Genomic DNA, 15,213 nt, shown 5'->3' with positions numbered 1-15,213 from the left:
GGCAGACTAGCAGCAATGAGCAAATTTCCTGCCAGGAAAGACATCTTGTAGAAGTCTGTCCTCCTGCTCGTGCCCCCAGCAAGCACTTCAGCCTCTTAGGCGCCGTCTTAGACAAGGGCCTTGCTCTTAGATTTTATGCTGAGGCAGAAAGGAGTTCAGAACCAGCAGAAAGCAACAGATACTGGGTGATGGGACAGTAGAGGCAAGCCTTTGGCAGAGGCCCAAATTCAGCTTCAGATCTGCTGAGCAAGCTAATCACAAAAGTCCAGATTTAAAAAGGAACTCCTAACAACACACAGAAAGTCGTAGGAGCTCAAAGTCCCTAGCAAGGAGCGGAAAGCATGGAGGTCCGCTTTCAGCCTCTGAAGCAATGATCCCTGTTTTACCTGGAGCGTGTGGTCACAGCTGGGATTGTGCAACAGGCCACAAAAAGCAATCTTGGCTCTCGCTCAATTGCCTCTCTTGCAGGCATGGGGCTGCAGTTTTGAAAGGCAGCTGCTGAATTGCCACTGATTGATGGACCACATAGATAAAACTGTTACACATTGCAGTCCGTTCAAAGCAATCTGTGAGCAGGATCAGCCCCAGTTCCTTGAGGTAAGCAGCTCTGTAATGGGAACTGGTCCCAAGACCCTCTCCCTTTTCCCGTTAATAGAAGCTAACTGTTCCTAATCCCTTATTGCTACTACCTGGGGTGAGAGGTCTGTCCTATCATGATCAGCCGCAAAGTTTGAAATATAGTCTTTGTATACTGCTCAGAGAAATACTTCTCCAGTCCAGCCTTCTGTTATTATATTTCAATGCTCTGAGCTCTTTTGCCTTCAACTTTGAAATTATTACCTCAGGACATGACAAAATCAGAATCAGAAGAAAATATAAGTATACAATAAAATCTTACATCTTGTGTGACACACTTAAAATTTTGTGAACTTTTTGGAGTGAGAGGTTTATACAGGAGAAAGCTGTAAAAAATATGCAATTTTGTTAATGACCAGGAATTTCAGCCAATAGTTTCTAGACTTCCATGCTCGCTTGTTCATTTGTGTATTTTGAAGTCGTTCTCAGCTTCACAGTATTGTGGCAACGAATGTTAAACTTTTCCCACCACCTAAGTTTCAAACAACTTTGTTGTGACCACTTGGAGCAGAAAATATGTTCTTTAACAAACCGCACAAAAGCAACACTGAATCAGCATCAGGATTGAATTTATTATCAACAACATGTTGTGAAATTTGTTGTTTTGCAGCAGCAGTACAGAGGAAGACATTAAAAATTACTGTAAGTTACAACATTTTTAAAATATTGTAAAAGGTGAATTACAAGTAGTGTTCATGGGTTTAAGGACTAGTCACCAATATGATGACAGAGGGGAAGAAACCATTCCTAGAACTTTGAGTATGGTTCTTAAGTACCTCCTGCCAGGCAGTAATGTGAAGAGGGCATGTCCCGGATAGTGAGGATCTTTAGTACTGGAGGCTAAAGGCTTTAAATCAGCTTAATATGTCATAGCTTGTGGAAGTGTAATGATATGACAAGGGATGTAGCTGCTTGTGCCTTTTGTAAATAATCATTTCATGCAGTTCAACTATTAATTCAATTCAAACAAGCAGCCAAAGGAATGTGTTTAAAATTGGACTGACATGAATTAAAATACTTGAACCCTGAGTACTTTCAGTGAGCATTTCTTTTACACTGTGAGGGTCAAACTGGAATGCATGCAGGATGGACTTTAAGTCTGCCGGGAATGCAATCGCATGAATTTAAAAGTGTTTCCCTCACTCTCCATCCTTCTCTTGACTGTCAATTTCACATTGGTGTGATAACAAGAAAGAAGTTTAAGTGCACCAGCCTATATAGCACCATAGTGGAATCATCAAACCGCACAGTTTTCTAGATTCTTCCACTAATAACACTCAATTTCACAGAGATTTGTACAATAACTGAATACACTGGACAAGTTTTTTTTGGAAGTGTTGATTCCTCAGAATTATTTTTTTTATTATTTGTGATGGACCACTTGAAGCTGAAGAGAAAAACAATTTCAGACTACTTGTATCATGTAGGAATTTGGAGAGACAAGAAACTAACTTTTTTTGAATTTAATGCATTTAATTGTGTAACAGTACTGATGCTTTGACTAGGCTAAAAATGGTTTGCTGATGATTTTCATTTGTACTCAGTATCTGAGGCTTCTTGTTTAAGTGTCCAACAATAATAAGCCAGCCTTAATCGAGTCCAGTTGCCCTGATAGTGTTTTTCCAAGACTGCAATGTCCCGGTGAAACCTTTCACCATGCTGATCACTGACAACACCAAGATTTGCAGGAAAGACGTCTAAATGGAAACTCAGAAAATGTATCTTCGGCAACATGTTGCATTTCATGTTTTTGTATGTTTGCAGCATGTTGTCAGCCAGCTGCATGTAGTTTGGTGCTCTGTAGTTGTCAAGAAAATTTTCAACAACATCCTTGAATGCCTTCCATGCAATTTTCTCCGGTCCCACTAGAAGTTCTTCGAATTGCTTGTCATTGATTACCTGTTTGATTTGCGGATGAACAAAAATGCCTTCCTTAATCTTGGTATCATTTATTCTGGGTAACATCTGTCTCAAATATCAAAATCCTTCACAGAAATTTATTGCCGTTCTAAAACTTGTCCTGCCATGCAGCATCCGCTGTGCCTAAGCATGCGACAAGATAGAAAACTTTTCAGCTTAAATTGCGGGCAATATTGTATTTGACTTAAATTGTGAATTGAAATAACAAATATAGTCAATTTCCAAAAAAAAATAATGTTTGACAGGGAAAATTTATGGTGATTTTCATGATTAGCAGCCCAAAATCCATAAGATACACCCAAAAGTATTCAAGAAGCAAAATCTTTGTTGTCCAGTGGAATTGGTGATTTTGGTTGGGAATGAGTTGCTGAAAATCCTCCAGATTAACACTGAATGGTTCAAATACTTGCTCTCACATTGTGCGTGGAACCCACTGCCAGATGTGATGATAGAGGCTGATACGTTACAGACATTTAAGACACTCTGAGATAGGACATGGATGAAATAAAAATGGAGAGTTATGTGGGAGGGGAGGGTTAAGTTGATCTGGGAGCAGGTTAAAGATCTTGCACAGCATTATGGACCTAAGGTCCCCTACTGGGCTGTACTATTTGTAAGCTACCAAGCATGAGGCAGCACTTTTTTCAGTAACTAGCAGGAACCATTTTAGTTCATCAAGCAGAAGGGAATTGGGCCTTTGGAACTTAGTCACCACCATTATTTTGCATATAATATACGATCAGTTATTCATTAACACAATGTGAAACCATTCACATTGCAAAATTATGACAACATCGTCTCTCAGTGATATCCCGAATCTTAAAATAAAATTGAGTTTAGACTTAGAGGGAATAGGAAACACACAATCATTCTAATTCCTTCTCCTATACCACATTCAAAACAATCAATGCTTTTGTCTCAGGTGATTCCTCTGTTCCTTATTTAGAACTGATGTTTAAAAAAAGGGGTCTAATTTGAATTCTGTGTCTGTCCCTTCAATCTGATGGGCGTCGAGGTGGCTTTCGAGCAGATATCGTTCGATTTCACCCTCAGATATGGAGAGAGAGCAAGCTTCTCGGGCAAGTTTCGTGTAGGTTTCAAAGTGGTCATAAATTGTGCAACTGTGAGTGATTCGTCGGAGAGCAAAGTGCACAAGTCTAGATGTGTTTACCACACTGAAGTTATGATAAAAATGAACTTCGGACTGTACACAGTTCTAACATGAGCTGCGATTAATCCTAGGGGAAAAGAAATCAGTGTTTTGAGATATTTTATTACAATTTCAGCTTAGTAAACTTGATAAATATCTATTGAAAACTTAATTCCACTGAATGTTTGCCTTTGCTAATTACTTATTTTTTAAATAGAAAGGAATACAAGTAGGTATTGTTATAAACCAAAAGCTGATAGTATGCATTGAGATCTGGATCTGCCCTTGACCATTTGTTACTGTGTAAATGTGCATCAGTCATCAGTGTTGCAAAATTACTGCCGGTGAATGCCAGTCCCTGCATATCAGTTTGGGGTAATGCAAAATTCTAATAAAAAGTTTTAGGTGCTTAAAAATGTGAATAGTCCAAGGCTCCTCATGCCTTTAATTTGTGTTACTCTTGCACCTCATTCCCTCCAGCAGCTTTGCTTCTGTTTCTGGTCTGTGGCACATTCGTAGTGCTGGACAGCTGAGACATTTTAGAATTTTAACATTTCTCACAGTTCACAAATCAATACAAAAAACTGGACAAGGAACGAAAAGACTGTAACATCACTCTCCTAGTGAAGCAATTTTAATTCACTTCAGTAGAGGAATGTTTAACTCCATTATTGAGGTGTACTCTGGGTAGCCCTTGCTTTTCGGTATGTCAGACATGCTTGGATTTTGCACACGTGCCAATTGTTCAGAATTTGGGGAATGCCAGAATGATTAAAGGTAAATATGAAATTCAACTCATGGGTGTCTAGAGCTGCATTGAGGAGACAGGGTTGGGTCAGAGGTGTCCAATGATTGTTACTTCTGGAGCAGAAAGAAAGGAGATCTTCCAAAATGAAGCATAGAGAATCACCCCATCCAGTTTACTCCCCCCCCCCCCCCACCCCCAGATACCATATCCAATATCTGGAAATGATCAATATTGTGCTTCACCTCAGGGAAAGTGGTTTTTAATCCAATCATTTTGGAAATAAACAAAGTAATAGAATTTCAGGCAATTGACTTTTAAAAATGAAGTTTCAGAAAATGATTCATCTCGCACGAGGGACTTGACAAAATGAGGGTGGCTCTGCCCAAGGAATGTTCCTTGAGAGGAATACTCACTACCCATAAATGTTTGGTGATGGGAAGGCTGAAGAAAATTTCCCTTATAATGACTGGGTATACCAAAGTGGAAAGGTCAGTTGATTGTTTTGTAATGGTAGGGAATTCAATGTTATAATTGGTGGTCAGCTCAGGAGAAGACAGCTGACATGACTCATTCAGTCTCCTCTTGAGTGAGGAAACAAAGGTAAAATATCGATCACGAGTTCTCTCTGGGGAAGGGTTAGGTGACCATAGAGGGGCTGAATGATGGAAGCATTTAGTGGTCAGGTCTCTCTCTATGTAAAGAAGACATCCCCCTATACTTTCTCTCAAACATCTTGAATTTATGCCCCCTTGTATAAGCCATGTCCTATCAGAAAGTCTCTGGTTGTCTTCGCTATCTATGCCTCTTACCATCTTGTACACCTCTATCATCCTCCTTTGCTCCAAAGGGAAAATCCCTAGCTCACTCAACCTATCTTCATAAAACATGCTTTCTAATCCTGGCAGCATTCTGGTGAATCTCCTCTGCATCCTCTCTAAAACATCCCCATCCTTCCTACAATGAGGCGACCAGAACTGAACACAATATTCCAGGAGTGGTCGAACCAGAGTTTTATAGAGCTGCAATATAATCTCACAACTTTTAAACTCAGTAGCAGGCTAACCACCCTATCAATCTGCACTGCACTACCTCCAGAAACTGTGTTAATTGGCCAATCAGTGAAACTCCTGTACAAGACTTGTAGCTCCAGTTCAAGTAATGTCAATAAATCAATAATCTGTCTAACTCAGCTCTTGACCAGCAGATTCTTCAGAATGTCTTATTTTATTTATTCCCCCCCACACACACACACACTCTTATATACTCAAGTGTACTTTAATGTATTTTTAAAAATGTTACACTGTAAATAATTTTCCAGTGAATTCAGTGGATCTGAAGGGAATGAGACATAAGCACACATTCCAGACCTCAATTCCAGCATCTGATCGAGCCAATCAGACACAAACCCAGCCACGTATCCAGCCCATGTTCAGACCTCAACCACCGCTGCACATTGGAAACCCTGCTCGGGTTTGAAGGTGCTTACTGCCATCAGACTTTTACAGAGTGGAACAGGCCCACGTCACCCAGCAACCTATTTACTTAACCCCGGCCTGATCACAGGACAATCCACAATGACAATTAACCTACCTACCAGTACATCTTTGGAGGAAGGAGGAAACAGGAGTGTCAGAGGAAACTCACGCGCTTAGGGGAAGAACGTACAAGCCATGTGCTGCTATAGGATCATGCTAAGTTCTATTCTACTGCCCTACTTGCTTTCAAGCCCCTCTTACCAAGGACCATCTTATCTCTGTAGTTTCTCCCAATCCAACAACTGACAGAAACCCTGCATTCTCCAATTTCCTCTCATCTCCCATCCATCTCTTCAGCACTTTTCAGATACCACTTACAGCTTCCCGTTTCATCCAGTCTCTTCACATTCTTTACCTCAGAGGCATTGTTAGTCTCATTGCGATCCCTTAAACATTGAGATGCTTTACAACATTAAGGATACTAAGTTAATGCAGTTTGTTTTAAAAAGATAACTAAGTATGTACAGTGACTCATTGCATTACATGAATGGATACTAAATTAGGCAGAGTAACTCAGCAGACCAGGCAGCATCTATGGAGAAGAGCAAACAGTCGTCATTCGGGTCAAGATGCTTCATAAGGACTGGGGAGAAAAGATGAGAAGTTGGGGGAAAGAGAGAAATACAATGTGGTAGGTGATAGGTGAATCCAGGAGAGGAGGAAGGCTGAGGGAGGAAGTGTAGGGGCAGATGTCGTACTTGTTCCCCTACACCTCCTCTCTCACTAACATTCAGGGCCCCAAACAATCCTTTCAGGTGAGGCAGAAACAATAGGAAATCTGCAGATGCTGGAAATCCAGTGTTCCTGGTGTGGCCTCCTGTATATCGGTGAGACCTAACGTAGATTGGGAGATGGCTTCACCAAGCACCTACACACCGGCCGCCAGAGAAAGCGGGATCTCCCAGTCACCACCCATTTTAATTCCTATTCTGACATGTCTGTCCATGGCCTCCTCTACTGCCTTGATGAGGCAACACTTTATATTCCATCTGGGTAGCCTCCAACCTGATGGCATGAACATCGATTTCTCAAACATCGGGTAACAGACCCCTCCCCCTTTACCATTCCCCATTTCCATTTCCCTCTTACCTTATCTCCTTACCTGTCCATCACCTCCCTGTGGTGGCTCCTCCCCCTTCCCTTTCTTCCATGGCCTTCAATCTTCTCCTTTCACCAAATGACTTCTCAGCTCTTTACTTCACCACTCCCTCTCTCCCTGTTTTGCCTATTACATTTTGTCCTGCCCTCCTCCCACTTCCTATTCCGACTTATCATCTTTTCTCTCCAGTTCTGCTGAAGGGTTTCAGCCTAAAACTGCGACTGTTCATCCCTACTCATTGATGCTGCCTGGCCTGCTGAGTTCCTCCAGCATTTTGTGCACGTTGCTTGGATTTGCAGCATCTGCAGAATTCTTCTCATTTTTAAATTAGTCGGATGGAGTTTAAGCATTTCAGCAGCCGTCAAGACCAACAAGCCAACACTTCTTCCATTGCGGGTTTATTGTAGGCCCGATCTGATAAATAAAGAAAATGATAAGGTCTTCCTGATTTTATTCCTTCTATAATTTTACTGCTGTGGAACCTCAGCCCCTCAAACGAAAACTAATCTGAGAGGCTGGAGATGCACTAGAGGGGGGACTTCACTTAACGTGATGGGAGCTGGCCTGTGCTCTCTGGCCCACTAAAACTTGCTGCTCTGTTTATTTTGAGAATATCAAACACCACTCTTTCACCGATGACTACAAAATCTGTGTTATTGGGTTAACGTGCACAAAATGCCGGAGGAATTCCTCAGGCTAGGCAGCACCCGAGGAGGGAAATGAACATTCGATGTCTCAGGCCAAGACCCTTCATCGGGGCTGGAAAGAAGGAGGGCAGAAGCCAGAATAGAGGCGTGCAGGGAGCGGAAAGGTGTGTGAGCTGACGGGTGATGGGTAAATCCAGGTGAGAGGGCGAAGGTTGGACGGTTGTGGGTGGGGGGTGGCATAAGGGGGTGATCTGAGAAGCTGGGAGGTGACAGGTGGAAGAGGAAAAGGACTGACGAAGAAGGAATCAGATAGGAGAGGACAGTGGAGCTTGGAATAAAGGAAGGAGGTGAGAAACCAGAAGGAGGTAGGTGTAGGTGATGAGGGTGAGGGAGAAGAAAGAGAAGGAGTAAAAGGGCCAGAGGAAAAAGAGAAAACAAAGGGGTGAGTTGAGGGAGTGGTTGTCCAAAGTTAGGGAAATTAAGTTATCTGTCAGTGACCAGCCATTTAAATTCCACCATCCATTCCTATGCTGACATGTCTGTCCGTGGTCTCCTCTGCTGTTGGACCAGGTACAGGCTGGAGGAGTAACACCTCGTATTCTGTTTTGGTCGTCTCCAACCTGACAGCAGCAACACCGATTTCTCTCATTTCTGGTTAGGGTCACCTGGTTTTGAATCCCCGGCAGTCCTACATTTTAGTGGATCTCCCGACTCATCCATGTCTCCCGTTTGGAAACACCTGGACTGACCTCAAGGCAATTGGTTATAAAATCTGTGATGATAGTGACATACTCATCTAGGCTGGCTGCTGAGCCTCTGAATGTAGACCAGCCTACTGACTCTAAGCAATCGTGTAGAAGTTCCTCTATATCCGAATCCCATCACTGAACAACTTTCTATACTCAATCCTCATATAAGACTCCAAGACCATAGGACACCAGAGCAGAATTAGGCCATTTGGCTCTTTAAATCTGTTCTACCATTCCTTTATGTCAATTTAGTATCCATCTCAGACTCATTCTCCTGCCTTCTCTCCGTAACTTTGACTCCTTGACTGATCAAGAACCTATCAAACATCTCAGCTTCTGTTTGTATACAGGGAGAAGGAGCACAGCCTGTTGGTCTGGTTTACCAGAACTTGCCATTTGTAACTTGATTTTAACTAAGATCTGTCAAGCTGTTTGCAAATGTTTTCTTTCGTTATATAAGGCTTTGACAGCCCTTCAGTATCTTAGCGAGTAAAAGTGGCATTGACATCAATCATGTCAGAACACATTAACGCACCACTTGTGTACAACTTCATTATGACAAAAAGTAACAAAGTGGGGTCAAAAGCACATCTCATAACACAATGGCTCTACAGACATGATAATGAACACATTTAAACCTGCTGCTTCTTTCATGGATATGCACAACAAATTATATGTACCGATAGTTCTATAGATTACATTATCGGTCTCACTTATTATACCTGAGATGAATCTCCCATTTTTATTAATCTGCAATTAATTGGAAATGCCATAAGAAATTGATGGTTACAAGAGCACCTCAGAGGCTGAAATATTTTGCAAATCTTCCCCTGACAACTATGAAGCACACGTCAGAAGCTTAAAAGAATAGTCTCCAATTCACACAATGTGCGGCTCCAGCACAGAAGTTTAAAGCTCAAAAGTTCAAAGTTCAAAGTACATATATGTCATCATATACTACCCTGAGATTCATTATCTTATGGACATTCATAGTAGAACAAAGAATTACAATAGAATCAATGAAAAACTACACACAAAGACCGACAAACAACCAATGTGCAAAAGAAGGCAAACTTCAAATACAAAAAAATTAATAATAATAATAATAATAAGTAAAATTTAATTAAATAATACTGAGAACATGAGTTGGAGAGTCTTTAAAAGTGAGACCATAGGTGGTAGAATCAGTTTAGTATTGAGATAAGTGAAGTTATCCACGCTGGGTCCAGGAATCTGAGAGTTGAAGGATGATAACTGTTCCTGAACCTAGTGGTGTGGGACCTAAATCTCCTGTACCTCCTTCATGACAGCAGCGAGAAGAGAGGATGGCCGGGATGGTGAGGGTCTATGATGATTTCTTGTGCCAGCACTCCTTGTAGATGTGTTCAATGTGCTCAGGTCTTTTCCCGTGATAGATTGGGTTGTGCCCATTACTTTTGGTACTTTCTTCCGTTCTTGGGCATCAGTGTTTCCATACCAGGCCTTGATGCAACCAGTCAGGATACTCTCCACTGAGCATCTGTAGAAGTCTGGCAAAGTGTTGGTCATTGAGGATGAGGTAGGCCATATAAATAGAACCCAACCATCATATAACATCTGCAACTCACTAATACTTCTTCAACAGCAACTATGGCACCTGTTAGGGATCATTTTGGATTATGAAATTATGGATAGCATAATTATTGATGAACTAAACTGACAGCCAGTCTTCAGGAAATAAAACCTGTACACAATTTAACTTCCAACAGATACTTTGTGGCTAGTGAACCCAATTGTGTGTTGGTGGGACATTCTGATTCTGTCCCATTGAAACGACATAGGGAAAGACTTGAACGTTCTGCTATTAGCATGCTGTAAAAGGTCTATCCCTGTCACTTAAGGCACAGTTCAGGATAGATCTGCTTTGCCACTTAAACCTTCTGGTTAGTTGTGTATTCATGGAGCCATCTCTCAACGCTGTATCAAAAGGGCTATATGATGGGTGCCTGAATAGTATTGGGTGGCATGGTAGCACAGGCAACCTGGGTTTGATTCTCATTACTGACTGTAAGGAGTTTACATGTTCTCCCCTAGTCTAGGTGGGTTTCCTCTGGGTGCACTGGTTTCCTCCTACATCCCAAAGACATACAGGTTAGTAGATTAATTGGTCACATTGGGCAGCATTGGTCCATGAATGGCCTGTTACTGTCTTGTATCCTGAAATTTTAAACAATGACTACTCAAAGGGGTTCTGTTACTCGGGATGAGCTGCCATTGTCAATATGTAATTCTGTAACTTTACCTGAATAAGTACCAAATGTTAAACATAGGTAAGTGATTGTAGCAATTAAAACTATCTCAACAGCACATACAATGAACAAGGGATGCAGGTTCATGAAATTTACAAATCGCTAATTCCCCTCCACACTGTATTGTTTTGAAATACAGAATATCACATTGCTTAGTAGTTGTGTCACTATTTTGGAACTCCACCCCTGCTATTTCTGTAGGAGCACTTTCACATACAGCCTACGTGACTTCGAAAGGGTACTCAGCGCTTCCTTCACTGGATAGGAAATAAACACTACTCTTATCAGTGATACTATATTCTTTGGGTGGTGGGGTGGAGATATGTCTCTCCAAAGGCGGTGCAAGGTGCTCTTTCCTTCCGCTAGCCTGCAGATCAACCTTGGGCAAGGTGTAGTACTTGCTTTGAACCACTCCCTCCCTCCCGCCCCCAACCCTGGTCAGGGTCACATGAAACCACGGGAGCAGGTGGTGGATGGTCATATGAGCAGCTGGTGCATATCACAGATCCTGGTTATGCGACCACTGACACCAGGCAGATAATCTCTGAAGAGAATTGATAATGGCTGGGGCCATTCATCTTGTAAAGACACTGCCCAGAGGAACGTAATGGTAAACCACTCCTGTAGAAAAATTTGCCAAGAACAATCATGGTCACAGAAAGACCATGATCACCCACATCACATGACATGGCACATGATGATGACTATACTCTTAATATGAATTAAAACAAGTTGGGTACATTCTGTATACATATTTTGTTTTATTTCTTTACCTTCAAGCAAAATGCATCTAACCCGAACCCTGAACAGTAATAACATCTGATGTAATACAATGAATGTTTTTCACTTGTATGAGCATTTATGAAATATCCATATCAACAGCCCCGTAAAGCACTGTGAAAAAAAATTAACTCTCCCTGCACATCTTACATGAACTAGTTAGGGAAAAATTAAAGCATGCTTGCACTTTGTATTTTAGTTATTGCCTATTTTGAACCATATTTGCTATTTTAGCTTTTCAGCCAGCAGCAAATCTTATCTAAAAGAGATAGATCCCTTACTAACTATTGTGCACAGTAGTGTAATGGTTTGCACAATGCTTTACAGTACCAGCGACCCAGGCTCAGTTGCCACCACCGCCTATAAGGGGTATGTTCTTCCTGTGAGCGTGTGGGTTTCCTCCAGAATCTCCAGTTTCCTCCCACAGTCCAAAAACAAACCAGTTGGTAGGTTAACTAGTCGGTATAAATTGTCCAGTGATTAGGCTAGGGTTAAATCAGGGGATTGCTAAGCAACACCGTTTGAAGGGCCTATTCCATGCTGTACCCTAGAATAAATAAATAGATGGAAAGATTTAAAAAAACAGAGTGAATAAGTGCAGAAATTCTATGTGAAGCACAACTGTGGCTATCTGAACACATGTATCAAGCCTAACCATAGTTATGTAATGCAATTTTTAGTTCATTTCCTTAATCCTTATTAATCTCTTGCACATGATTTTTTACTGAATGTGTCACACAGGGTAATATTTGTTTTTACTAGATTTAAACATGAGCAGCTTAGTTTATTTTAGCTACTTAATTGGTCAGACCGCACTTGGAGCATTGTGAGCCATCTTGGACCCCTTACCAGAGAAACGATGAGCTCGCACTGGAAAGGGTCCAGAGTAGGTTCGTAAGAATAATCCCAGGAATGAAAGGGTTAATGTATGATGAGAGTTTGGTGGCTCTAGGCCTGTACTGCCGGAGTCCAGAAGAATGAGAACAGACTGCACTGAAACCTATCAAATATTGAAAAGCCTGGATAAATCGGGCATTGAGAGGATGTTTCCTAGAGTGGGGAAGCCTGGAAATGGAGGGTACAGCCTCAAAATACAAGGATATCCCTTTAGGTCAGAGTTGAGGAGTAACTTTTTTAGCCAGATAATGGAATTCCCGGCTGTGGAATTCATTATCATGGATGGCTGTGAAGGGCAAGTCATTGGGTATATTTCAAGCGGAGGTTGATTAGTAAGGGTGTTAAATGTTACGTGGAGAGGGCAGGGGAATTATGGGTGAGAAGGATAATAAATCAACCATGATGGAATGGCAAAGGAGACTCAATGGGCTGAATGGTCTAATTCTGCTGCTAGATCATATGGTCTTAGGTGTTATTTTAACTCTGCGGATGAAATTTAAACTAAAGTGGTAGAAGTTTAAAACACCAAATGGAGCCATTCAGTCCATCACATATATGCCCACTAAAACTAGACTTAAGGTGAAGGCCGCTTCCTAGTGTTGGTCTATTGTCCGGCAGATGGAGCCTCAAGTGTTGTCCTCACAACTGTCTGTAGTGGTTTTTGTCTCCTCTACCTGTTCAGCCAGTTTCTAACTACTTCATTAACTGCTGGAAGTAATTTGTCCCAGATCATCAATAAATCCTGTGCTCTTTAGCTTCAATAAGATTTTACTGTTTAATCTGCTTTGTAAGTTTATACATCTCTGTGAAATCTCCCTTCAGTCTCCTTAATTGCAAAGGAAACCCCATCCATATCTCCCCTTAACAATATTTTTTTACAATCTTGGCAATATCCTCGTAACTTGCCTTTGCATCTTCACTCAACCTATCACAGCTTTCCTGTGATGTGGCAGCCACAACCATCAAATATAACTCTTTACAAAATTTAATTTTAGTATTTCATTAGGAGTTTGAGGAGATTTGGTTTGTCACCTGAAACATTCAAAAACTTCTACAGAAGTTCTGACTGGCTGCATGACTGTCTGGTATGGGGTTTGGGCTACTGCACAGGATGGAAAGAAGCTACATAAAGTTGTAAAATTAGTCAGTTCCATCTTGGGCACTAACCTCCAAGACATCTTCAAGGAGCAGTGCCTCAGAAAGGCAGTATCCATCATTAATGACTGCCACCACCCTAGGCATGCCCCCTTCTCACTGTCACCATCAGGAAAGAGGTACAGAAGCCTGAAGGCACACACTCAGCAATTCAGGAACAGCTTCTTCCCCTCTGCCATCTGATTCCAAAATGGACATTGAAACCATAAACGTTACCTCATTTTTATTATTTCTGTTTTTGCACTATTAATTAAACTATTTAATATACATCTATATACTTACCACAATTGATTCATTTGTTTTTTCTGTACTATTTATTGCATTGTACTGCTGCTGCTAAGTTGACAAATTTCATGACATAAGCCAGTGATATTAAACCTGATTTTAATTTTGAAATTGTCTTCTGCCCAGAAAAGTGGTGAATATTTCTTCATGAAAAAGTACTTAGCAAAACTTTAAACATGTTTATACAGAATATTTATGATTTCATTGCACAGAGAGGAAATCTACATCCTGGTAGTCCTGTTCCATGAGATTTTTTTTTATATTACTCCTTCCAAAATTGTTTTAAGATAATTTGCTTCTGTCTTAAAACATAGAAGGCAATTCAGTGATTATTTTTAATGCATGGCATCTGCACAGACTAGAGATCGTGTCTTATGAAGACAGGTTGAGTGAGCCAGGCCTTTTTTCTTTGGAGTGAAGGAGGATGATAGAAGGGTATGAGATGATAAGAGGCATAGACAGAATGGATAGCCAGAGACATTTTCCCAGGGTAGGAGTGGCTAATACAAGTGGGAATAATTTTAAAGTGATTGAAGGAAGGTATAGGGGGATTTCCGAGTTAAGTCCATTACATAGAAAGTGGTGAGTGTATAGAACTCTGTGCCAGGGGTATTGTTGAAGGCAGATACATTGGGGCATTTAAGAAACTCTTAGATAGGATCATGGATGAGAAAAAAAATGCTTATGTAGGAGGGAAGAGTTAGACTGATCCTAACATGGGTTGAAAGGTCAGCATGACATTGTGGGCCAAAGGGCCTGTACAATGTTCTATGTTCTTTGAATAAAGCAGCATTGCATTGCTTGTATGCAGGGACAGGAACAACAAGATTCTCTCAAAATACCTTATTCAACCCTATCAGCAAAAGTGAATGAATTCAGTCATTTTTATTTGAGTTAGAAATTTGGCAGTGTATTAGACCACACTGGTGGCAATACAGAGAAAAAATTATCATCATCTTCAACCACTTAGCTATTGGATACCAATTCTGTCCCACTGGCCTTCTGTGAATGGCTGGAAGCATATCCGAATCTGACGGCAGTGTGAGAAGTGCGTCCCTGGAATGCATGCTTCCAAAGTCCAAAACATTGGCAGGAGCAAATTTGCATTGTTGCATTTGCTCTCTTGCCTCCAAGGGCTCAGTACAAATAACCCTTCGGGACTGCTTTCCAACGCCCTGTAACCACCAAAATATGTCCACCTACCTCATTGTTGCTAACCTCTGATCAGATGTCACCTCTTTGTGTCAACCTTTGCCAAGTTCAAATTATACAATTAATTAGAGTTGATTTGATTTGTGGTTGTGCAGAAAAAGCGTTTTTTTAA

The 15,213-nt window shown here is 41.1% G+C and overlaps 1 long non-coding RNA gene across 1 annotated transcript in view; it reads left to right on the top strand.

Moving 5' to 3' along the window:
- The first annotated feature begins 300 nt into the window (after window positions 1–300).
- Window positions 301–15,213, top strand: part of LOC132401725 (uncharacterized) — a 30,206-nt gene continuing 15,293 nt past the window's right edge. Inside the window, exon 1 of the long non-coding RNA XR_009514685.1 lies at window positions 301–597. This is a non-coding gene — a long non-coding RNA (uncharacterized LOC132401725). The remainder of the gene's footprint in view (window positions 598–15,213) is intronic.

The sequence above is a fragment of the Hypanus sabinus genome, chromosome 1, assembly GCF_030144855.1.
Source record: "Hypanus sabinus isolate sHypSab1 chromosome 1, sHypSab1.hap1, whole genome shotgun sequence".
NCBI lineage: Eukaryota > Metazoa > Chordata > Chondrichthyes > Myliobatiformes > Dasyatidae > Hypanus > Hypanus sabinus.
Note: the sequence above shows the minus strand (reverse complement) of the source record. Positions and strands in the feature narration are given on the sequence as shown.